We start from the raw sequence: 23146 nt of genomic DNA, 5'->3' as shown, positions 1-23146 counted from the left end.
AAAGGCAGCAAATGTTTGAGGCAGCAGAGGTGAGCAGAGTGAGCAGAGTGAGCAGAGTGAGCAGAGTGAGCAGAGTGGAGCAGAGTGAGCACGCCACCAGTGTCCACTCTCATGTGCTGCCTTTCACCATGAAGTCACCTGCACTGTAAAGCCCTCAACCCAGTGGGTAGTCACTGATTGGGCACACTGGGCAAGAGACCCGGGTAGGGCCCCGGTCATCAGAGAAAGGAGTATTTTAGCTGTGGGTCAAAGCGCAGTGCAGACACATAGAAAGGTAGTGGCGAATCCGGCTCTCCTCACAGTGTTCTGCTTTTTGGAATCGCTGATCTTCTTCTTCTTCTTCTTCTTCTTCTTCTTCTTCTTCTTCTTTCTTCTTCTTCTTCTTTCTCCTTCTTCTTCTCTTCTTCTTCCTTCTTCTTCTTCTCCTTCTCTTTCTTCTCCTCCTCCTCCTCCCTCCTCCTCCTCCTCCCTCCTCCTCCTCCTCCCTCCTCCTCCTCCTCCTCCTCCTCCTCCTTCTCCTCCTCCTCCTCCTCCTTCTCCTCCTCCTCCTCCTTCTTCTTCTTTTGGTGGTTTTTTCGAGACAGGGTTTCTTTGTAGCTTTGGAGCCTATCCTGGAACTAGCTCTTGTAGACCAGGCTGGCCTCGAACTCACAGAGATTCCGCCCACCATCTGCCTCCCAAGGTGCTGGGATTAAAGGTGTGCACCACCACTGCCCGGCTGCTGACATTTTTCTTTGAAGGCCCTGCTCCAGCCATGTGCCTGTCCTCAATCTTAGTTCAGGGGCTTCTTCCTCAGCCTGGACAGGCTGTGCTTAGTCCGGCATCCTTTGGCCTGCATTTTCATGCCATAGCCCTCAGTGCACAGAACTTTTACATCTGCCTTCTCCCAATTGACTGGCCATTTAGTAGATGAACTGGGTTATATTCCAGTACCTGGACTGAGGTCTAATGTAAGCTGACACTTTCGTAGATTCTTGCTGAGTAGGGGAAAAACCATATACTATGCTTTACTGTCTAAAATGCATATGCTCTATGTCACCTTGCAGCATTTGTTCATTTCTTTTTCTTATTTTAGACAGGATCTCATTATCCCTGGTTAGCCTAAAACCAGGTGTGGTGGCGGATGTCTTTAATTCCAAGTACTTGGGAGGCAGAGAGGCATGTAGGTCTCTGTGGGTTCAAGGGAAGCCTGGATTACCGAGCAAGTTCCAAGGACAACCAGGGCTACAAAGATAGACCTGGTTTTACCTCTCCACACACAAAATTCCCCCGGGCTTCTCTGGAACTTAATAAATAGACAAAGATGACCTTGTGAACTTCCAATTCTCCTGCCTCCCACCTAAAATTAGAAGCACGCTCCACCATATCTGGCTTACACTATGCCAGGGATTGAGCCCAGAGCTTCATGCATGCTAGGTAAGAAATGTCCTACTAATGGAGACACAGTACAGCCCAAGTACTAGGACTTCACACTCAACATTGAGGAATGTATTTGGTGTCAAAGGCTCAATCTCACTGGCCGTGGTGGTGCACGCCTTTAATCCTAGCATTTGGGAATCAGAGGCAGGCAGATCTCTGTGAGTTTGAGGTCAGCCTGATCTACAAAGCAAGTTCCAGGACAGTCATTGCTATACAGAGAATCCCTGTTTGAAGGGGAAAAAAGGCTCAATCTTCTTCTTCTTTTTTATTATTGTTTTATTGTCCCTACCCAATCCCTTGGAAGGCCTCAATCTTTAGAGGGCAGGCATGAATTCACTTGGCATCGGAGGGAACTGTCTTGCTGGACCTCTCTCTTCTCCTCCAGAACCCACTCTGGCTTGAACATGTCTCTTTTTAAAATGACTAGAGCAGACAGGAGCCCTTTGGGAATGTCCGTGCCCACTCACAATATATCTATCCATTTAACCCTGGTTGCTGGGCAGGTGGAGCTGGGAAAATATAGTGGCTAGGCAACATACAACACTCGGAAAGGAAATTAGCCAGGAGTAGTTTGCAGATTCAGTGCAAGGAAAGTTGACGGAAACAAACATTCAGAGTACCTGCCATGCGTTTAATAACGTCAAAGGAGAAGAGCCGGGAACCAGCTGTGGAAAAAGATAAGAAACACATTTCCTCAACCCAGACCACATGAACTGTCCCCTCCCCCCCCCACTCCCACTCTAAACCTTGGGTTTTACCATTAGAAAACAATTGGGATGCATTTCCCAGGCAAGCTTCCTGTGTAAGCATTTCTTTAGGTAGGGAAACAGGCCAACGCATTAGCAAATTCCTGGGCATCTTCCCATGGGCTGTTGTTGCTGTCCGTGGTGCTAATGTCCTGATCGGGCCTCCGGGCCTCTCTGAGTCTTAGGCTCACCTGTGCCCCACCAAGGACGTTTCAGATAAAGATAGGAAAAAGATGAGTCGGGACAACGGAAGCCTGAACTCCTCTGGTTTCTTACCGAAACCCCTGGGGTCGGATACTTTCAGAATTTTTCAAATTTTAACAAGGTGTTATTGCTTATTGCATAAAATCCTTAGTGAGGTCTGGGGAAGTACCACACAACCAAGCAAGTCAATAATTCTTCACGAAAAAGTATGAGTAGTCTCTCCGGTATAATCAATAAATATGCTAAATAATCCTTACGGCTGCTTAGGTCAAGGTCTTCTTCCAAGTGAACTCACTTTAGACTTGGTGAACCCATCCACCTAGATCTCTCTCCTCTCCCCTCCCTTCCCCTCTTCCTCCCTCTCCCGCTCCTAATCCCCTCCTCCTCTCCCTCCTTCTCCTCCCTCCTCCTTCCTTTCCCTCTCTTCCTCCCCTTCCCCCCCTCCCGCTCATGCTAATAATAACTAAACTGGAGACTTCAAGCATGCCAGTCAAGCATACTCCAACACCGAGATACATCCTAAACTCTGCATTTCAGAATTCGTTTAAGAGTCTGCAGGTCCACAGTAGTTCTAACCTTCAGTTGGGTCCAGCTGACCTGTAAAACTTCCCATAACTGATCGAACTTTCTAAGTCTGTAGAAGCAAAGCAACCCTTCCTTAAAAGCAAAAGCAACATTTATTTATTTATTTATTTATTATTTATTTATTTATTTATTTATTTGAGATAGGGTGTGTTCATCCCAAACTGGTCTCATATTCCCTGTTTGTAGTTTGAGGAGGGACTCTGATCAGATGATCTTGAGTTTCTGATCCTTCGAATCCTGGGATTATAGGTTTGTGCGGGCACATCCTGTTGTACGGTGCTGGGGGATAAAACCTGGGACTTTGTGCATTTCAGGCAAGCACTCTGCCATTCAAGCTATAGCCCTGTCCCACTGCTTTCTTTCTCTTCTTCTTTTTTGGGGGGGCGGGGGTGAGATAGGGGTGGGGAGTGTTTTCCGTGTAGCCATGGCTGTCTTGGAACTCACTCTGTAGATCAGGCTAGTCTCAAACTCACAGAGACCTGCCTAACTCGGCCTCCCAGGGGCTGGGACTAAAGGTGTTTTGCCACCACAAGTTGGCCCAAACAACAACTTTCTAAGCTCGTAGATACCCTGGTTAGGAGTCGGAGGCAGAGGATGGGTGAGATGAACTAAACCAGGCAAAAGCAGCTTGGACCATCTAGTCCTCACGCTGCCCCACCCCCAACACACACTTCAAGAGCCACAGACTAATTTCCCATAAGACAAATAGTAGCTGGAGATCCTGGAAGCTTCGCAAGTGGTACACAGATTAAAAAGAAAAGGCCATTTATCCTCCTCCCTTCTACCTACAAGCCTAACAGCCCCCTTGTCTCTGGGTAAACTCAAGTCTCTCATTATGCACGTGTGAGCACAGCTGGAATTACCGTGATGGGGGAAGGAATGCTTTCTTCTGAGTACACAGAATCAGACTGACTGGACAGCACCTGCTCTGCAAGACTCAGATGGCCTGAGCTCTCCTTAGGTATTCCTGCTAGGTGGTGTGGGCCCGTTTCATACCTGAGAGACTGAGGGTCAGAGAGGGAAAAGGAAGCTGGTACATGGCAGAAGCAGGAAGTGGAACCCTGATTAAACTGCCTTATGCTCCCCTTGCATTGCCTTTGGTCAGTAAGGGCACTGACTTGAACATGGGTTGGGGGATTGAGTCACTACTTAATCTTGGGCAGTCATTTTGCTCACAGTGACTTTTGAGTTGGTGACACTATAAAGTCATAACATTTTTACACTAAATGCAAGGGGGAGTGTGGCTTGGCATTTAGCATCCTTAATGTCCCAGTTAGCACTCCAGCATTAAAGAAACGAAACAGTGCCCATCTCAACAGCGGTTTCTATTATTTTGTATCCATTCATCTATACATGGTCATTGAGTACTCAGAGTACATAGAGTGCACAGAGCCAGACACTGTGCTGGGCGCTCCGCTGCATCATGAGGGACACTGACGAGAAACAGAGAAAAATGTGCTGAATTCGAACAATCCTACTAACAACGAAGATGTTGTTGGCAAGAGCTACTAAGAATGACAGCAAGGTGTCATCGAACCAGAACCTGCAGCAGAAGAGGTTCTGAGGCAGTTTCAGGTCACACATCAAGACTAAAAGGGGTGGGGAGGATGGCTCAGCAGATGAGGGCAGTCGGTATCAAGTCTGAGGACCTGAGTTCAATCCCTGGAACCCATATGGGGGAAGTAAGAACAGATTCCTTCTGCAAGTTTGTCCTCTGAGCTCCACTTGTGTACTAAGGCTTGTATGCACACTCACACACACACTCACATGCACACAGACCACAACACACACACACACACAACACACACAAAGATGAAAAGAATAAAGATGGCAAACCAAGAGTCTGGTGTGTGTCTTTAGTCTCAACACATGGAGACTGAGGCTGGAGGGCCCGAAGTTTAAGACAAGCTTATGTTCTATGTTCAGAATATGTCTTAACCACGAAACAAAAACAAGGAAGTGTGACGAGACCTAGCTAACTAAACCAGAAGTGCAAAAAGTCCCGTAGTGGAAAAGAAACCCAGTGGGCAGATAGAAAGAAAACCGAAGCAAGCAAGGAGTTGAGCGCTGGGAGGAGGGTAAACAGGAGCCAGGCCACATTTTGTTTTTTAATCTTAAAACCACTAGGAAGTCATGAAAGTTTAACAAGCAGAGATCTGGTGTGGTCCGATGCACCCTTAGATCTCCTAGCTGACAACAGGTTTGGGGTAGTAGTTGACTTGAGGCACATCAGCTAGGCCGCTACGGTAGCACAGATGAGGAACTGCGGCAGCCTAGGATGAGGCAGGAAAGGAGGCTGTCAGAGGGAAGCAGTTTCCAGGGCTATTTAGGGGAGAAAGGGGGAGAGGAGTTGGCAGTAGTTTGATAGACCAAGATGGGATAGTGGAGAGAGGCCTATCAGATAGGCTTGGTTCTGGTTGGGTCAGCATCAGTGAAGGAGGCCAGCACGCCCATGTCACCTGCAGCTGCCTGAGATCTTTCTAAGACCTCTGCTACAGGTGAAGTGAGGAGTCTTGATTCACTACAGAAAAGGATTCAGGATGAGGTAGTGTGAAGCAGATTTAGAGTTTACTGGAGGAAAGATTTGAGAGTTAGAAAGACAGCATGAGGCTAAAAGCACTGGCTGCCCTTCCAGAGGACCCAGGTTCATTTTGAGCACCAGACATGTGCGTGGTATACAAACAGACATGCAGGCAAAACACCAATATACATACAATAATAATTTTAAAAGATTTGGATTGGGGAAGATACTTCAACAGTAAAGCCCTTGCAACCACAAAGATCAGGGCCAGGATCCCTGGAATCCATGTAAAAGCTGGGTGGATGTGGCAGCCCCCCTGGCAACCCCAGCACAGGAGGTGAGACAGGATCCTTGGAGCAAGCTGGCCTGCCAGCCGGGCTGAAACAGAGTGGCTTCAGTTGAGAGCTCCTGTCTCAGTCTATAAGGTGGAGGAGGGAAGACACTGAATATCAGCCTAGAACCTCCACACAGATGTGCATACACATGCACCCATACCCACACTCGTGTGCACACACGTGCACACACCACAGGGAAAGAGAAAGGAAGGAAGGAAGAAAAGAAAAGTTTTGCTGGCCTGCACACCTGTCAACCTGTCACCCCAGCACTTGGGAGGTGAAGACAGAAGGACCAGGAATTCAGTGTCCTCCTTGGCTGCACAGAACCACAAGCCCTGTCTCAAAAGAAGTTGGGGGGGTTAGCATATATATATATATCTATATATCTATATCTATATATATATATATATATATATATATATGCACACACATTCCCCTGAGACAGCGTTTCTCTGTGTAACAGCTCTGGCTGTCCTAGAACTCTCTCTGTAGACCAGGCTGGCCTCGAACTCATAGAGATCCGCCTGCCTCTGCCTCCCTAGTGCTGGGATTAAAGGTATGGGCTACCACTGCCCAGTTGTTTTTTTAACATTTTTAAAGCAGTATGCTACTAGAAAGAGTCATTTAGGAAAGGAGTAATGCCCAAGTGTGGGCATGGGCTTCTGGAGAAAAATCACCTAATGCTGCTTAGAAGTAGCCATTTATACAGTTTTGGCAGCTTCTAAAGTTAAATGCAGATGGTTGCTAAGGAACTTTCCTTCCTTTGGGGGTAAATGCGATAACAGGGAGTTTCCCCAGGTGCCTTAGAACAACATTACAGTCTGGTGAGGTAAAGCATACATATCACAGGGGCACCAGGGGGCTAAGGCTTGCCTTTTACTGTAGCTAGTTTATAGTCTTCCTTACAAAGTTCCTAAAAAATTGCAGGTTTATAGCTGGCAAAAATAAAGAAAGGCCATTCTTGGTCTTATATGATTGAGACTTCAGCGTGGCTCATTGCTACTTTCACATATTTCTGCATTAAAGGAATATATAAAGGAATATATAAGGAATATGTAAGGTTTGCATATGGCAAACCTTACAGCAAAGTTTGTTGATTGTGCTGGGATGCTTAGCTGGTAAGAGATTCTACCCAGACTCAGGGCAAAGGTCTTGTCTTTCTCATGCCCGCTTGGTTCTCCTTGTCTTTCTAGCCCACCTCAGTCTGAGTAAATGGGTGGCAGATAGTGCCATTTGTGAGGCGGACTCCCAGGAAACCAGCAGGAATGGCGGGCATGAGCCAGAGTGACTTTGGGCCTGTTGGCACGTGGTGACTTTGAGCTGTACAAGTCGCTTGTGTAACAGGCAGCTGGGTCTTACATAGGAATACAACCCTGGGGGGAAATTAGCAGAGACAGGCTGCAAAGCTATGCATATGGATGCGAGGTCTGGGTGTAGGTCTAGTTAGAGAGGAGAGGTCCCAGCCTCAGGGACCCCAGCCTGCAACTGTTGGGTAAAAGATTGGAAAGGAAGTAGAGGCAAAACCAACCTAAGTTCAAATTGTGGGTGCAGACGGAAAGAGAAGAGAGATTCATGCAGAGGGAACGTTCAGATGTGGAAATGGGAGGCAAGGTTAAGGACTAAAAAGGACCAGGGGCGGAGAGATGGCTCAGAGGTTAAAGACACTTATTGATCTTGTGGATGATCTGCGTTCAGTCCTCGTGATTCTCTGCGCTCACGAGCACTCACGTGCGCACACACCCATACCCACACTACTAAAAGGTGCACATTGCATTTAACAACACAGAAACCCCTGGTGACCGAAGGGAGAGCGGCATCTGTGGAGTGATGGAAAGAGAGGAAGGTGCAGGGCTGTCCCTGCACGGGAGGCGAGGACCCGGCAGTCAGCAGAGAGAGCTATGCATGACAGGGTATATAGATGTAGATTGTGCAGGATAGGAGGGGAAGGACTTTAGCTTAGCGGCAGAGTGCTTGCTGAGCTTGAATGAGGCCTTGGATTTAATATCCAGTGCTGCAAACAAACAAACAAACAAAAAAAGCTTAGGGCAACATGTCTCCCAACAAACAAACAAAAAGCTTAGGACAACATGTCCCCCAGAATAAACTGAACTGAAGGTGTTTGCCAAAGACCCAGTTACTCACCCAGACCCCGTGCAAATAAGAACTTGCAAGCAAAAAGTTTTACTGCGCAGCTGGAGATGATTCTCTTTTTATTTGTCTCTGTAGGTAGTGTGTCTGTGGGAGTCAGAGGACAACCTGTGGGAATTGCTTCTCTGCTTGCACCACGTGAGCCCTGAGGGTTGAACTCAGGCTTGGCTGCCAGCGCCTTGACCCACTGAGCCACCTAGGTTGCCCAGGGTCCTTTTTCTCTAGAGTGAAAGAAACTGGATGCTCGGAGGGATTAGGTCGACCTCTATTTTTGGAAACATCAACGTCTGGTGTGAAAGTTGACAGAATCAACTCGGTGTCACTTGTGTCTAATCTGAAACAAAAACAAACAAACAAAAAAAGCCAAGCTTAGCCTGGGAGTTAAGGAGGCCCCGCGTGCACGTGCCTGTGAGAAGAACTATTAGAAAGACTCTCGGAAAGTCTCGGACCCGTTCGTCCGGAACAGGAACTTTCGTCAAGGACTTTCCAAATTGCAGTTTGCTGTGTGAGTCACGAGGATGGCTATCCGGAGGCAGGAGAACGCACGTGCCTGACACACTGTCTTCACTAATGAACTGATGTCAACTCCCGAGATAAGACCTTGTGACTAATTTTCTCCTTGTTGCTAAGGTTTTCTCTTTTGCCTCTATTTACTCTTTTTTTTTTTTTTTTTTTTTAATCACTGGCCTCATGTGCTCAGCACATGCTGGGCCACAGAGCAGTCAGCCTTCTGGGAGAATCTCTCTGTTATTTAGGCTGGAGCTAAAACATGGAGTAACCCTTCACTGTATTTTCATTGAGAGAGCTGGCTTAGGCATGGTGTTGCATGCCTGTGATCTCAGCATTTGGGAGGGTGAGGAGGGTTGCTATCCTGAGTTCAAGTCCAGACTGAGCTACAGAGTGAGTTTGAGATCACCCTGTCTCAAACACCCAAAACAAATAAACAAATAAATGAAAAAGGAAGAGAGAGAGAGACTTAGTCAATGAAAAACAGAACAGAAGAAAAGATGAGAGAGGGGCTGGAGAGATGGCCCCGTGGTTAAGGGTGAGTACTGCTTTTGCAGAGGACAGGAGTTTGATTCCCAGCACCCACACCAGTAGCTCCCAACCTGTCATTCCAGTTCCAAGGGCATCCAATGCCTCTGGGCTCATTGGGCACTGTCCTTGTGTGCGTAAAACCACACTCAGAAACATACATGCAGATCATTCTTAAAAAAAAAAAAAATTGAGCCGGGCAGTGGTGGGGCACACCACCCAGCACTCGGGAGGCAGAGACAGACGGATCTCTGTGAGTTTGAGGTCAGCCTGCTCTACAGGAGCTAGTTCCAGGACAGGAACCAAAAGCTACAGAGAAACCCTGTCTCAAATATCTTTAGAACAAAACAACAAATGGGATATGGAATGTGCCAGGCACAAGGCAGAAATGATTCCGTGTGCTATTGATTGCAATTATATTCAGTGTAACTAGATGACTACACTGAAAGATTCTCAAGTTACATTAAGGAAACAAGAAATGTAGTTCAGTTGGTAGAAGGCATACGTGAAGCCCCAGGGCTGTATAAACCAGGTGTGACAGTGCACACCTACAATCCCAGCACCCTAAAAAGGTGGAACCACAAAGTCAACCTTATCCTCAGACAGGAAGTTGGGGCCAGCCTGGACCAGAGAGCCTGTTTTAAAAAAAGAGAAAGAAAAAATGTCTAATTAAATAAGCAGCAAAGAAAAATTTACCAACTTCTTAATACCATAGCCTCAGAGTAACAATTATAAGATTAAAAGGGAAAACCCACACAAGTCCACTGTTGTAGTAGCAGATTTGAACATTTCCTTCAGCGACTGATAAAGTAGGCAAAAAAAAAAAAAAAAAAAAAAAAGGAAGAAAGAGAAAAAGTGGGAATGCATAGAAGATTGCATAGAAGATTTGGAAAACACAAGTCACAAGTCTGGTCTAAATTTAGATCGCTCCATCTAAAAGTAGTGCCCTGGTGAGTTCGTACTAACTTGGTCCAACCCAGAGTTCCCTGGGAAGAGAAAGCTCGACTGCAGAGCTGCCTGTATCTGACTGGCCTGTGGCCATGTCTGCGGGCGTTGTCTCCATCAATAATTGATGTGAGAGGGCTCAGCCCAGCCTAGCCCACTGGAGAGATGTTTCAGCAGTTGCTAGCACTCGATGTTCTTGTGGAGACCCTCGTTCAATTCCCAGCACCACAAGGTGGCTCAAGCCACCTGTAACTAGCTCCAGGGGATATGATACATTCTTTTTTTTTAAATTTATATTTACTTTACAAGCCTTGGTGTTTTTCCTGCATGTGTATCTGTGTGAGGGTGTCAGGTCCCCTAGAACTGGAGTTACAGACATCTTTGAGCTGCCATGTGGGTGCTGGGAATTGAATCCAGGTCCTTTGGAAGAACAGTCAGTGCTCTTAATTACGGAGCCATCTCTCCAGCCTCCTGACACCTTCTTCTGATTTCTGCAGGCACCAGGCATGAATGTGGTACACATTACAATTCTAATAAAAAAAAAATCCTACACCTAATCACATAATCATATTAAAGATAAATATTCTAAACGTTCCTAATAAAAACACAGATTATCAGATTAGATTTATAACAAAACAAAATCCATGACCCAAATATATACTGTGGACAAGAAATAAACTCTAACCGGTTAGTGGTGGCACACGCCTTTAATCCTAGTCCTCGGGTGGTAGAGGCAGGCAGATCTCTGAGTTCGAGGCCAGCCTGGTCTACAAAGTGAGTTCCAGGACAGTCAGGGCTATGCTGAGAGACCCTGTCTCAAAAATACCCTAAACCCAAACCAAACAAACCAAACAAACAAAACCAAACTAGCAAGCAAAAAAGAAATATACTAAATATACTCTGAGCTGGACCAGGTGACACAGACCTGTAATATCACAGATTCTCAGGAGTCTGAGGCAGGAGGATTGCAATTTAATGCCTGGTCTACATAGCAAGGCCCGGGTCAGCCGAGACCACATCATGAGACTCGGCTCTAAAAGGAGAGGACTGTTGCAGGAGCCTTTCTGGATAAGCGTTCTGTCACCAGACAGAGTGAAATGAAGGAGATATCCCTGGTGGGCTGAAGCCAGAACAGCTCCTGAAAGGCCTCAGTATCAGGTCCAGTTTGTATTCTCATTGTATATTCTAAAACCACAAGGTTGATGAGAAAGCAAGCAAGGTCAGTCAGGTTGTTAAGGGCAACGGCCTGTTGTTTCAGCTGTTTCTCTGGGTCATTCTGTTCCAGATAGCAAGTGAAGCCGTGCTTAGAAATAAGCACCACAGGCAGGGCTTTAAGTAAGTCACTAAATAAATTAACAAATTGGTTTCTAATAATTGGTCTAATTATTCTACTCGAAAGAAGAGCAGGAGGAAGAAGAAGAGATTGTCACCATCCAACATGAGCAATTTAGTGAGAACCTGTCTCAAAATAAGAATTAGGAAGAAGACTGGATCGTAAAGTACTTGTGTAGTACGTGTGAGATCCTAGGTGCAATTTCCAATCCTGCAAGAAAAGAAAGGAAGGAAGGGGGGAAAAGGGGGACACAGAATGTAAATGTGCCCGTAGGGTAAAATTAAAAGATGAACCTGGAGAGGCAGGAGGATCATGAGTTTGAGGGTAGCCTGGGCAACATTACAAGTTTAGGATTAGCCTCTGATGCACAGGGGAGACCCTGTCTCAGAATAACAACATTGTCAAGCATGGTACCTTAGGCTTGTAATCTCAGCTGAGGCATCTTGATAAGAAACTTTTTTAAAAATCTCATTTTATTTTTATCATGCTTATTTATCTGTGTGTTTATCATGTGTATCTCTGTGTGTAGATGCCTGTGGTTGCATGTGCTGTGGAGGACTTATGGGAGCCAGAGGACAATCTATGGGACATTCTCTCCTGCTACGTGGTTCCCGGGGACAGAACTTAAATCATCAGGTTTGGTGACACATGTTTTTACCCACTGAACCATCTTACTAGTGCCCCAAATTTTTAAAGTTTTATTTTGAAACAGGGTCTTGCTAAGTTGCCCAGGGTGACTTTGAACTCACTCTGTAGTCCAGGCAGGCCCTGAACTTTCCATCCTTCTGTACCATTCCCTTGAGTAGTAGTTGGGATCGCAGGCCCACTGCCTTACCCGGTTAGAGAGAATATATGTGTAAAAGTTTCAATCCAAGAGCTGGGAGTGATGCCTTTCCTTATTTGCTTGGTTCATAGTTCAAGGGAATGTAGCCCATCAGGGCCCGGCAAGAGGAACGGTCCATGAAGCCAAACAGAAACGAGAAAGATGGAATACCAATTCAAGATTTTTTTTCCTGTTTCTCTTTTTGTTCAGCCCAGGACTCCAGCCCGCATTCAGGAAGGGTCTTTCCATCCCAGTTAAATCTCACTGAAGAAATTCTCACAGATTCGCCCAAAGCCATGTTTTATCAATGGTCTAATCAAGCTGGCACATCTAATCATCACAATTGGGGAAACCGAGGCAGGAGGATTAAAGACTCGAAGGCTGGAGCTGTTTAGTGAGACTATTTCTTTTCTTTCTTTCTTTCTTTCTTTCTTTCTTTCTTTCTTTCTTTTTTCCTTTCTTTTTGTCTTTTTTCTTTTTCTTTTTTTTTGTTTTGTTTTTGTTTTGTTTTTCGAGACAGGGTTTCTCTGATGCCTGTCCTGGAACTAGCTCTTTTTTTTTTTTTTTTTTTTTTTTTTTTTTTTTTTTTTTTTTTTGAGACAGGGTTTCTCTGCAGCTTTTTTTTTTTTTTTTTTTTTTTTTTAGAGCCTGGCCTGGAACTAGCTCTTGTAGACCAGGCTGGCCTCGAACTCACAGAGATCCGCCTGCCTCTGCCTCCCGAGTGCTGGGATTAAAGGCGTGCGCCACCACCACCCGGCTGAGAATCTTTCTTAATGAAAGATTCTTTCTTTCTTAAAAGAAGCCAATAAGCAAACTAGCAAACAAAATTAATTAATTGTGGAAAGTGATTTAACATAATTTAAAGTGCTCAAGCTATCTGAATACAGTGGTCAAAGCATGGTCAAGCTGGTGTACTGGCTGGTTTTGTGCTAGAGTGGTCAGAGAGGAAGTGGCTCAGCTGAGGAAATGCCTCCATGAAATCCAGCTGCAAGGTGTTTTCTCATTTAGTGATCAATGGGGGAGGGCCCAGCCCATGGTGGGTGGTGCCATCCCTGGGCTGCTGGTCCTAGGTTCTATAAGAAGAAGGTGGGTTGAGCAAGCTCCCCTCCATGGCCTCTGCATCAGCTCCTGTTTCTGGGACCCTGCCTTGTTTGAGTTCCTGTCCTGACTTCTTTCAGTGATGAACGGCAATGCTGAAGTGTACGCCAAATAAACCCTTTTCTCCACAACTTGCTTTTGGTCATGGTGCTTCGTCACAGCAATTGAAACTCTAATTAAGACGGTTGGGTTTCACGTTTTCTTCAAGATAAAAAGATAATTCACTTTCAATCCATACCTTGTAACTAATAGAAAAATCCCCTCAAAATGGGTAGGTAACATAAGGGTTTGGAGAGATGGCTCGGCAGTTAAAAACATGTATGTGCTGCTCTTGAAAAGGAGCCAAGTTTTGGTTTCTAGCACCATGTAAGGTGTCACCGATCATCAGTCTGTAACTGCAGCTCCAAGGGGACCCAGCACCCTCTTCTGGCCTCTGAGGGCACTCTGCATGGAAGTGGTGCACACGCATGTACGCAGGCAGTGGTGCACACGCATGGACACAGGCAGTGGTGCACACGCATGTACGCAGGCAAAACACATATGAATGAAATAGAAATGAATAAATCTAAAAATAAAAAATAAAACAAAAAATAGAAAGAATGGCTAGAAATTTATAAAGGTTGAGCTTACAAAGACTGACCATGAATGGATTGGCTGGGACGCCACACACCGCAGAGCAGAAAGCAGCACACTCACTGTGGCCGGGAATGCAGCTTGGTTGGTGGAATGCTCCCCTGGCAGGTATGAAGTCCTGAGTTTGATCACTGGCATCAGCTGACCATGGTGGTGCACATTTGTAATTCCTGCACTGGGGGCTAGAGAGGGGTGGGCGTAGCTCAAGATCAACCTTCTGTACACAGGGAGTTCAGTGCTAGGCTGGGCTCCAGGAGACCTTGTCTCAAACAAAAACAACAAATCCAGGAAAATTGCCTTTTCTTTTTTTTCTTTTTTTCTCTCTCTCTCTCTCTCTCTCTCTCTCTCTCTCTCTCTCTCTCTCTCTCTCTCTCTCTCCTCTCTTTTGTTTTTGGTTTTTTCAAGACAGGGTTTCCCTGTAGTTTCTAGAGCCTGTCCTGGAACTAGCTCTTGTAGACCAGGCTGGCCTCGAACTCAGAGATCCGCCTGCCTCTGCCTCCTGAGTGCTGGGATTAAAGGCGTGCGCCACCACCGCCCGGCCTTTTTTTCTCTTTTGTATGTATGTATCTCTGTATCTATATATTTATTTATATAATTTATTTATTTATATAATATAAATAAGGTTTCACTATGTAGCTAAGGGTGTCCTGGAACTGACTATATGGTACAGGCTGGCCTCAAACTCGCAGAGCTCCACCTGTTTCTGCCTCCTGGCGGCTGGGATTAAAGCCGTGAGCCACAGTTACAATGACTATTTCTTCAAAGTTCAATACGTACCTGCAAATAACCTAGGCTTACACTTTTATATATTTGCTTCAGAGAGAGAGAGAGAGAGAGAGAGAGAGAATTAAAAACATGCAGAAGTCGGTCCAAAGGCTAGCTCTCACCTAGACACACCCTAGACGTCTATCAGCCCATGAGTAGGTGGAGAAGTCATGGTTCATCCACAGGAGGAACTACCAGCTAACATTAAAGTGGAATGAAGAACTAGTTATATAACATGGGTGAATTTAAAAATTCACAAGTGGAAGAGACAGAAACCCTCCCCCAAACGACCATACATACCATTACTCCATATTCAAAATGCTAGAAACTGCCAGCTCATCTACAGTGACAGAAAGCAGATCCGTCATCTGGGTAGACACTGGCATGGGAGAGGAACAGGAAGGGGATATGACAAAGGAACATGAACTCAGTTTTGAGAGTGACGGGTATGTTCATTGCCGAGATGAGGTTTTCATGATTGTGCAGATTGACATACGCCAGATCACTCAATTTATATGCACGAAACATATGGGGTGGCAGCTGGGGCAGAATAAAGTCATTTTAGAGAAAAGTTAGGGCCTGGGAGATATATCAGTAGGTAAAGTGTTTGCCATACAAGGGTAAAGACTGGGGTTTGGGTCCCTGGAAGCCATGTGGAAGCTGGGTGGATACAGCAGCCCACCTGTAAACTCCACTCAAGGAGAGTGGAAACGGGATCCCCAGAGCAGGCTGGAGAGCCAGACTAGATGAACCTGAGATCACTGGATTCAGTGAGAGGTCCCACTTCAGACAGTGATGGAAGAAACACCCAGTGCACATGCGTGTGCACTCACACACATGCAAACACACATGGACCCAATGTACATACATGTGTGCTCAAACACATACAAACAGGCATATACTTACATGCATACACATTCAACACCAAGAAGAAGAAAAGTCAAAAGAATAACTGAATAGAAACACAAAGAAAGAAAGAAAAGTAAGCTGCAGAAGTAATAAAGTAAGTAAAGACTGTCCAGGGTCACAGTTACTGAATAGCAGAGCTGGCCCACACCCTACGCTGTCTGACTCCCAGTACCTGTGAGTCACACCTTAAAGTGAAACACCGTAACTTTCTCAGTTCTAGGAATAAGGTACAACCTTCATGATTTTTGTATGGCCTACTACTGCTTGTTTATTTTGGGTTTCTTTTGTGTTTGTTTGTTTTTTGGCTTTATTTTTTCAGGGAAGGGGGATAGGTTCTTGCGATGCATGTAGTACTACTGACCAGGCAGGCTTCAAACTTGCAGTAATCCCCTACCTCGGCCTCCTGAGTGCTGGAATTACAGGCGTGAGCTACTAGGCCTGCCTTTGATAGTTAATTTTATATATCAGTTTGGTCAGGTTACAGTACTCAGTCATTCACTGGGGTGTTAGCATGATGCTATTTTAAAGAGGAGATTAACATCTATACTCCCTTGAGTTGAAGTAAAAGATTGGCCTTGGCAGTATGGGTGGGTTTCATCCAGCAAACTGGAAAATCTCAGAGAAACAAATCCTGCCTCAAGACTGCAACATGGGTTCCTGCCTGAGGGATCCCAGCCTGCTGGGTATGTTCTACAGACTGCCAGTTCCTGCAGCTGTGTGAGCCAACTCCATGGAGCCAATCTTTTAACATGTTCGTATTTTATGGCTCTGCTCCTTGGGCGAACCCTGACTGGCATGCCTACGCGGTGTCGACTTCTTCCGTTCTTTTTGAAGTAGGGTAAGAAGGAGTGTATCTCTGTAATTGAGTACTTAGAGCACTGCCCTAGCATGGGGGAGGCCCTGGAGTCCATCTTCAGCAGCACCACACACACACACATACACACATACACACATACACACACACACACACACACACATACACACTCTCAGTGGAAACTAACAGGAGGTAAGAGGAGGCTCAAAGGCCCCTCCCTCTCTGACATCAGCAATGGAAATCAAGAAGCAGCAAAGCAGGCCTCTCCCCTCTGAAATGAGCCCATCAGCTTGGAGGTGGAAACAAGAGAGAGGAGCAAAGCAGTCCCCAGAAGGTAGATAGTCCCGGCACCACAATCCAAGAGCCAATGGCTTGAGATCACATCCCAGGACACCACCTCCTTACAAAGAGGAACCCTCAGTGGAAAAACACTCACCTCAGAACCCACAAGCAAGCAGGGGGCAGAGCTGAGTCAGGGAGTCTCCCATGGTGGTGGTGCATCCTAGGGATGCACATAGACTCTGCAGGATGGAACCGGATTCACTATTATCTATCTATCTATCTATCTATCTATCTATCTATCTATCTATCTATCTATCTATCTATCTATCTATCTATGATGTGTGTGTGTGTGGGGGGGTCAGAAGACAACCTGAAGGACTTAATTCTGTCCGTCCACCTCGTGGATCCTGGGGAGAGAAAACTCAGGTCATCAAACTCGGCAGAGGGTGCCTTTCCTCTGTGAGCGATCTCACAGGCCCAAGGGTCAGTACCTTTGCGACTCTTCTCAAGTGGCTTTCCCTTGTGGTTGTCAGGGTGACAGAGTGGCCTGGGGTTGTCTTCACACCCCTCACTCTTATACAACTCTTCATTTTCTTTCTTCCCAGCCTGTGCCTCAGCAGGGTGGAAAAGACCAGCAAGAAGGCAGCCTGGTTAAGAACACTTATCTCCCTCCACTGCCCAGGAATCTGGTGCCTCACCATCCCCATTAGGGATACTTCCCAGTGGGATGCCAAAATGCCAGGACCTGGGCCTAGAGAGATAGCTCAATTGATAAAATGCTTGCCAGGCAAGCATGAGCCTCTGAGTCCATCCCTAGATCCCACATAAAAATCCAGGTGTGGTGGCAAGTGCTTATAATCCCAGCACTGGGAAGGCAGAGACAGGATAATCCCTAGACCTCAACAGGTGAGGCCCAGGTCCCAGGGAGAGACATTGTCTTAAAACTCAAGGTGAATGGCACTCGAGAAACAACAGCTGAGGTGGACCTCTGTCCTCTACACTCATGGGCACACACACACACACACACACACACACACACACACAGATCCAAGGACCCCTCTCCCTTCTCAACCTAGCCAGATTCTCTCCCTTCTTTTTCCCCCCTCAGGTCTTTAGTGGAAGCTCTGAGCTCCCTCCCAGATAGCCTTTCCTCTGGCTCTACTAATTTCCCTCCTGTCTGTGGCTAAATGGAGCCCTCTGTGGACCTGTTCTCTCTGAAAAATATTATGACAATGGGACTCCGCTCAGCAGAGCCTCAGGGACAGCTCCCTAGGAGTGCATCTCCTGCTGGGGCTCTGTCCATCATGTAGTGCCACGACCTCCAGACTGTAACCCGGGGACAGCCTCATGCCCTACAGTATAGGTGATGCTCCCTTCTTTCCCCTCTGCACTGTGAGAAAATCCCTCATGAGTGGACTGCAGCAACAACCATGCGGACAGAGAATTGCTCAGCGATGTTTCCTAGTACTTTGGAATTTCCTATTAAAAGGCTCACCATGTGCCTGCAGAGTAGCTGAGATGGGAAGACAAAGATGGAGTGAGGGAAAATCCCCCTCATATTGCTAGCACCACTGTGTGCCAGGTCAAGATGCCATCTCCCCAAAGATGATTTGAGATGAAGATCAAACTCCACGTGAAAAGTACTATTCCCCACCCACCGTTATGCAGATGAAAATGAGACAAACAAGGTTTAATCACTTGCTGAAGATCCCACAATGGAGGAGTGAGAAACCCAGGACTTGCCGGGAAGTGGTGGTGAGCGCCTTTAATCCCAGAAGTTGGGAGGCAGAGGCAGGAGGATGGATCTCTCTGAGTTTGATGCCAGCCTGGTCTACAGAGTGAGTTCCAGGACAGCTAGGGTAGTTACACAGAGAAACCCTGTCTCCAAAAAAAAAAAGAAAAAAGGAAAGAAATATAGAAGGAAGGAAGGAAGGAAGGAAAGAAGGAAGGAAGGAAGGAAGGAAAGAAAGAAAGAGAGAGAGGAGGAGGGAGGGAGGGAGGAAGGGAGGGAGGAAGAGAGGAAGGGAGGAAGGAAGGAAGGAAGGAAGGAAGGAAGGAAGGAAGGAAGGAAGGAAGGAAGGGAGGGAGGAAGAAAGGGAGAAACAAACCAACCAGGACTTGAGGCCAGGTTGTCTTAGGCTTTCTATTGCTACTATAAAACACAGAACCAAAAGCAAGTTGGGGAGGAAAGAGTTTATTAGGCTTTTACTTCAGCATTGCTGTTCATTACTGAAGGAAGTCAGGACAGGATCTCAAACAGGACAGGATCCTGGAGGCAGGGGCTGATGCAGAGGCCCTGGGCAGGGGGTGCAGCTTACTGGCTTGCTCCTCAAGGCTTGCTCAGCCTGCTTTCTTATAGAACCCAGGACCACCAGCCCAGGGATGGCACCAACCCTCCCCTATTGTTCACTAAATGAGAACAAGGAGGCATTTCCTCAGCTGAGGCTGCTTGCTTCCTTTGGTGACTCTAACCTGTGTCAAGATGACACACAAAACCACCCAGTACACAGGTCTTCGGTTTCTTTATAATTCCAGTTTCTTCACAGGAGTCTGATATGCCATCTCATCTAGCTCAGGCTGGTCTTGAACTCACTACATAGTGGAGGACAGCCTTGGACTCTTAATCCTCCTGCCTCCAATACCCCAAGTTCTAGGATTTCTGTGCAGCACATACCTAGAACAATTTTTAAAAACTCCATTTTCCCCATCAGTTATACATTCCCCCCCCCCCCCCCCCGCCAATCTTATAAGAAGGGCCCCGGAGCTTAGAGGAGGCGGTCATAAAGGTCATTTCCTGCCAAGTGGAAGCTGGAGGGTACAGTCCTGCAGCCTGGCACATTGTGGCTCCTGGCACATCAGTCAGGGCTGACGGAGAGTAATGGGTTTCTGTGGGTCTGGACAATAGGATTCCGGGAAGCAGAGCTGTGCTCCTGCAGGCGGCCCTTGAGAGAAGCCACTCAGTCTGTGCCATGAGAGACAGACTGAAGGAGAGGACAGCACAGAACCACTCACCGTGAAGCCTCCCGCAGTGGTTAGCAGTTGTGAAAATGGCCCTGAGAGAGATGCTATCTGGAGGCGTATTTAATGGGTTTGGAAATTGCCTAATTTTGTCGCAACTGTCTGAGTGTTGTCCAATGCATGTTAAGTATCTAGGGCTTGAGTAGTCTTGTGAGTAAGGCCAGGATGCCCAGGGCCTTTCAGACATTAGGAGGGCAGGACAGAGTGCCAAAGAGACTCTCGGTACCCTCAGGCAGGTAGGTCAGGGGCTGGGTCAGTGTCCTGACCTGTTTTTCAAAGAGCCACCCCTCACTATCTTTCCACCTGCTTCCTTAGCATTCATCCTGCCTTGACTATGTGGGTCCTTCTACCCACTCTGACCCACAGCCCTTCCTCCAGCTCTCAGCTGAGGTCCCTGTGCCAAGTTCCCATGTCTCAGGTCAATAAAGCACCAATATCCTGCCCTGAGAAGCCACTGAGGCTCCTTGCATGCCTGACTCCCCAAGAGCTGCTCTCCCACCCTCCCTGGGCCGCCTGTGAGCTCTCCATTCCCCCAGCCGCCTTTCCTCCTCCAGAGACACCCGCCATCCATCAGCTCTCTGCCTCGCTGCTCACATCCGCTCTCCCTGGCTGTCTTCTTCGCCTTGTTGTTTATTTTCTCCCTGCTTCCTATTGCCTTCCTCCACTTGCTCTGGGACTCGAGTTCTTGCAGACTGTTTACCAAGGCTGTCCTGCAGAAGAAGGCAGGAAAGAGCCCCCAAGCAGAATAACCCCCACCCCTACCATAGTCTCTCAGGGGCAGCTGAGGTCATTTCAAGGGTCCATGGTGTTGTAATTGATTCTGTGGGAACCTTGAAAACGCCCGTTAATCTCTCTATGTCACACGTTTCTCAGTTATAAGATTGAGCTGTGGCTGGGTGGTGGCGGTGCATGCCTTTAGTACCAGCACTCGGGAGGCAGAGACAGGCGGATCTCTGTGAGTTTGAGGCCAGCCTCGTCTACAGAGTGAGTTTCAGGACAGACTCCATTGCTACAGAGAAACCCTGTCTTGAAAAACCAAAATAAAATAAATAAAATAAAATGGAGCTGGGAAGGCTGAGGGAGGAAGGACCGGCCACTGTCTACTGAGGGTAGGCTGTATATCGGGGTCCTTCCCTAGCGCTTTCAGATATGATTCCATTTAAGCAAGTTAACATGCTCTGTGCTAGGCAAATGCTAGCGGTACAGATAAGCCCAGACAGCTACAACTACATCTCCTTGGCTCTCCTCCGAGCTCAGAAAATAATTAAAAATGGGCACTTTTGAACTGTTTTGTCAACAAACGTTTTCCACATATGTTTTTGCTTGTCTTTTGAGGCAGGGTCCTCTTATTGAGAAGCTCCAGCTGGCCAGCACCCTCAATTCTCCTGCCTCAGCTTCTTGAGTGCCGAGATTATGGGTGTGCATCATACATGGGTGCATTTTATTGTTTTTAAAGATTTTATTTTAGATCATGTGTACACGTGTGTGTCTGTGTATGTAGAGACCAGCAGGGGGTGCCAGGTCTCCTGGAGCTACAGCTATGGGTGGGTTCATTCACCAGTTATACTGCTGGGTACCAAACACTCAGGTCCTCCGCCAAAACCGTAAGCACACTTGCTGCTGAGCCGTCTTTCCAGCCCACTGGCTGATCTGCTGTTGTTGCAGACAGGATCCAATATGTAACTCAGGTCAGCCTTGAACTTGTTATGTGGCCCACACTGACCTTAGCATCACAATCCTCCTGTCTATGCCTCCAGAATGCTAGGATTACAGTATCACCCACCAAGCCCAACTTCATCTCATGCATCTACACGGTTTTCTAGGAAGCAAGCCAGGCTCTGGGGAGCTCTGCCTACTTTGTCCACCCTTCAGTCTTCTGCCATGGACTGGACAGCGTGCCTGTCTTGATGGTCATCAGGGCGTGGACAGCGTGTGTGATTGCTGTTGGATAGCATGCGTGGTCCGTGTCTTGAGGACAGGATGGAGTCAGGTGGAGAAGTTACCTGCAGCTTCTGGGTAGTTCTTGGGTGGCCCTTGGAATGGTAGAATTAGTCCTTCCTAGAGGGAAGAGGACTTGGTAGCAACAGCTCCCAGGCTCTCTGCTTGCCAAATCAAAGTCATCCTGCGTGAGCTAGGTGTGGTGGTACAAGCCTGTGATCTCGGCACTGGAGAAGTGGATCCACTGGGATCACAGGTGTGTGTATGTCGCCACTGCCAGCTACACTGAGCTTCTAAATACGAGGCTCTGAGCTAAAAGACTCATGACTGGCCACTGACCTCAGACCCAATAAATTACCTGTCAAGCCACGTTTCACACTTCATTCGGGACATAGTGTCGCACTGCAGTCCAGGAACCTGAGCAGGCTCCTTCAACCTCTTCCGGGAGCAACGGTTTAGGCCTCAGGTAACTAACTCTTCATGCTGTCTCTTCTTGGAAAAGAATATTCTTGGTGTTACTCAAAGAAACAACCAAAGTAAAAGAACCCGGCAAGGCAATTTCTTTTGGTAAAAGGAGTATGTCCTGACTCAAACCCGGATAGTGAGTACGCCCGGGAAGGAAGTTCACTTGGTTTTTATTCTTGAGCAGGTGGTGACTGTGTCTCCCATTGGCTGCAATTTTATCTCATAATCTGACGTCATTGGCTAATTCATAACCAGCACCATGAAGAAAGGAAGGGAGAGGTCTTCGGGTTCCAGGGAATACAGCAGAATTTTCCATATACAAACTTTATACCAGGTGGGGGAGATTAAAAGATTTGCATCAGAGTTTTACAAGGTTGTGCAGCTTTATAGCACATCTTTCCTAGCTACCATTGACAGAAAAAAAAAATCAAAGTGTTTCCCAGGCTCTTCTCTCCCCTGCTCTGGTTCCGCCAACCCCACGGCATTTGCCTTGTCCCTGTTGCCATGAACTAAAGTCAGCCCTTGAGGCTCTTTTTCTGACTTTGTGTCCCTCAACTAAAGATGGGGGAGGCTGATCATGGAGGTACATCCTTGGTAATCATAGCTCTTGGGAGGCTGAGGCAGGAGGATGGCAGAGAGTTCAAAGTCTGCTTGGGTTTCATAGTGAGTTTCAGGCTGGCATGGATTATAGTGTGAGACCATGTCTCAAAAAACCCAGCCAAATAACACAGAGGAGAAAGGGAAAGGCCCTAAGAGGAAGAGGGCTGAGGTGGTGTGGTGAGTTAATTGGGGAAACTTATCAGCCTCAGATAGAGAAGCTGAGGGTTTTCGGATCCCACATTTCAAGTCTAGGAAACCGCTTGTTTGGAAAACTATGACCAAAAGACCAATTCCTCCAAAGACCAAGAAGAGGTTTCAATTTAGCAGTGACAGATCCAGGTTAAACAGAGAAGCGTTAAATGCCAGGAATTAGCTACAGCACCATGAACTCTGATCAGCAGACTTTAAAAGTAGGATAGCTTAGTGCACACAGGAGAAGGTTCCTGGGTGAAAGGGGTAACCCGTGATGCTCTAGGGTCTCCATAGGCCATTGCTTGTTAGGGCAAATCCATGGTGATCTGGACTCAGAA

This window comes from Arvicola amphibius, chromosome 7 (genome assembly GCF_903992535.2).
Source record: "Arvicola amphibius chromosome 7, mArvAmp1.2, whole genome shotgun sequence".
NCBI classification, from domain to species: Eukaryota; Metazoa; Chordata; class Mammalia; order Rodentia; family Cricetidae; genus Arvicola; species Arvicola amphibius.
The sequence above is the reverse complement of the archived record's forward strand: the minus strand, read 5'-3'. Positions refer to the sequence as shown.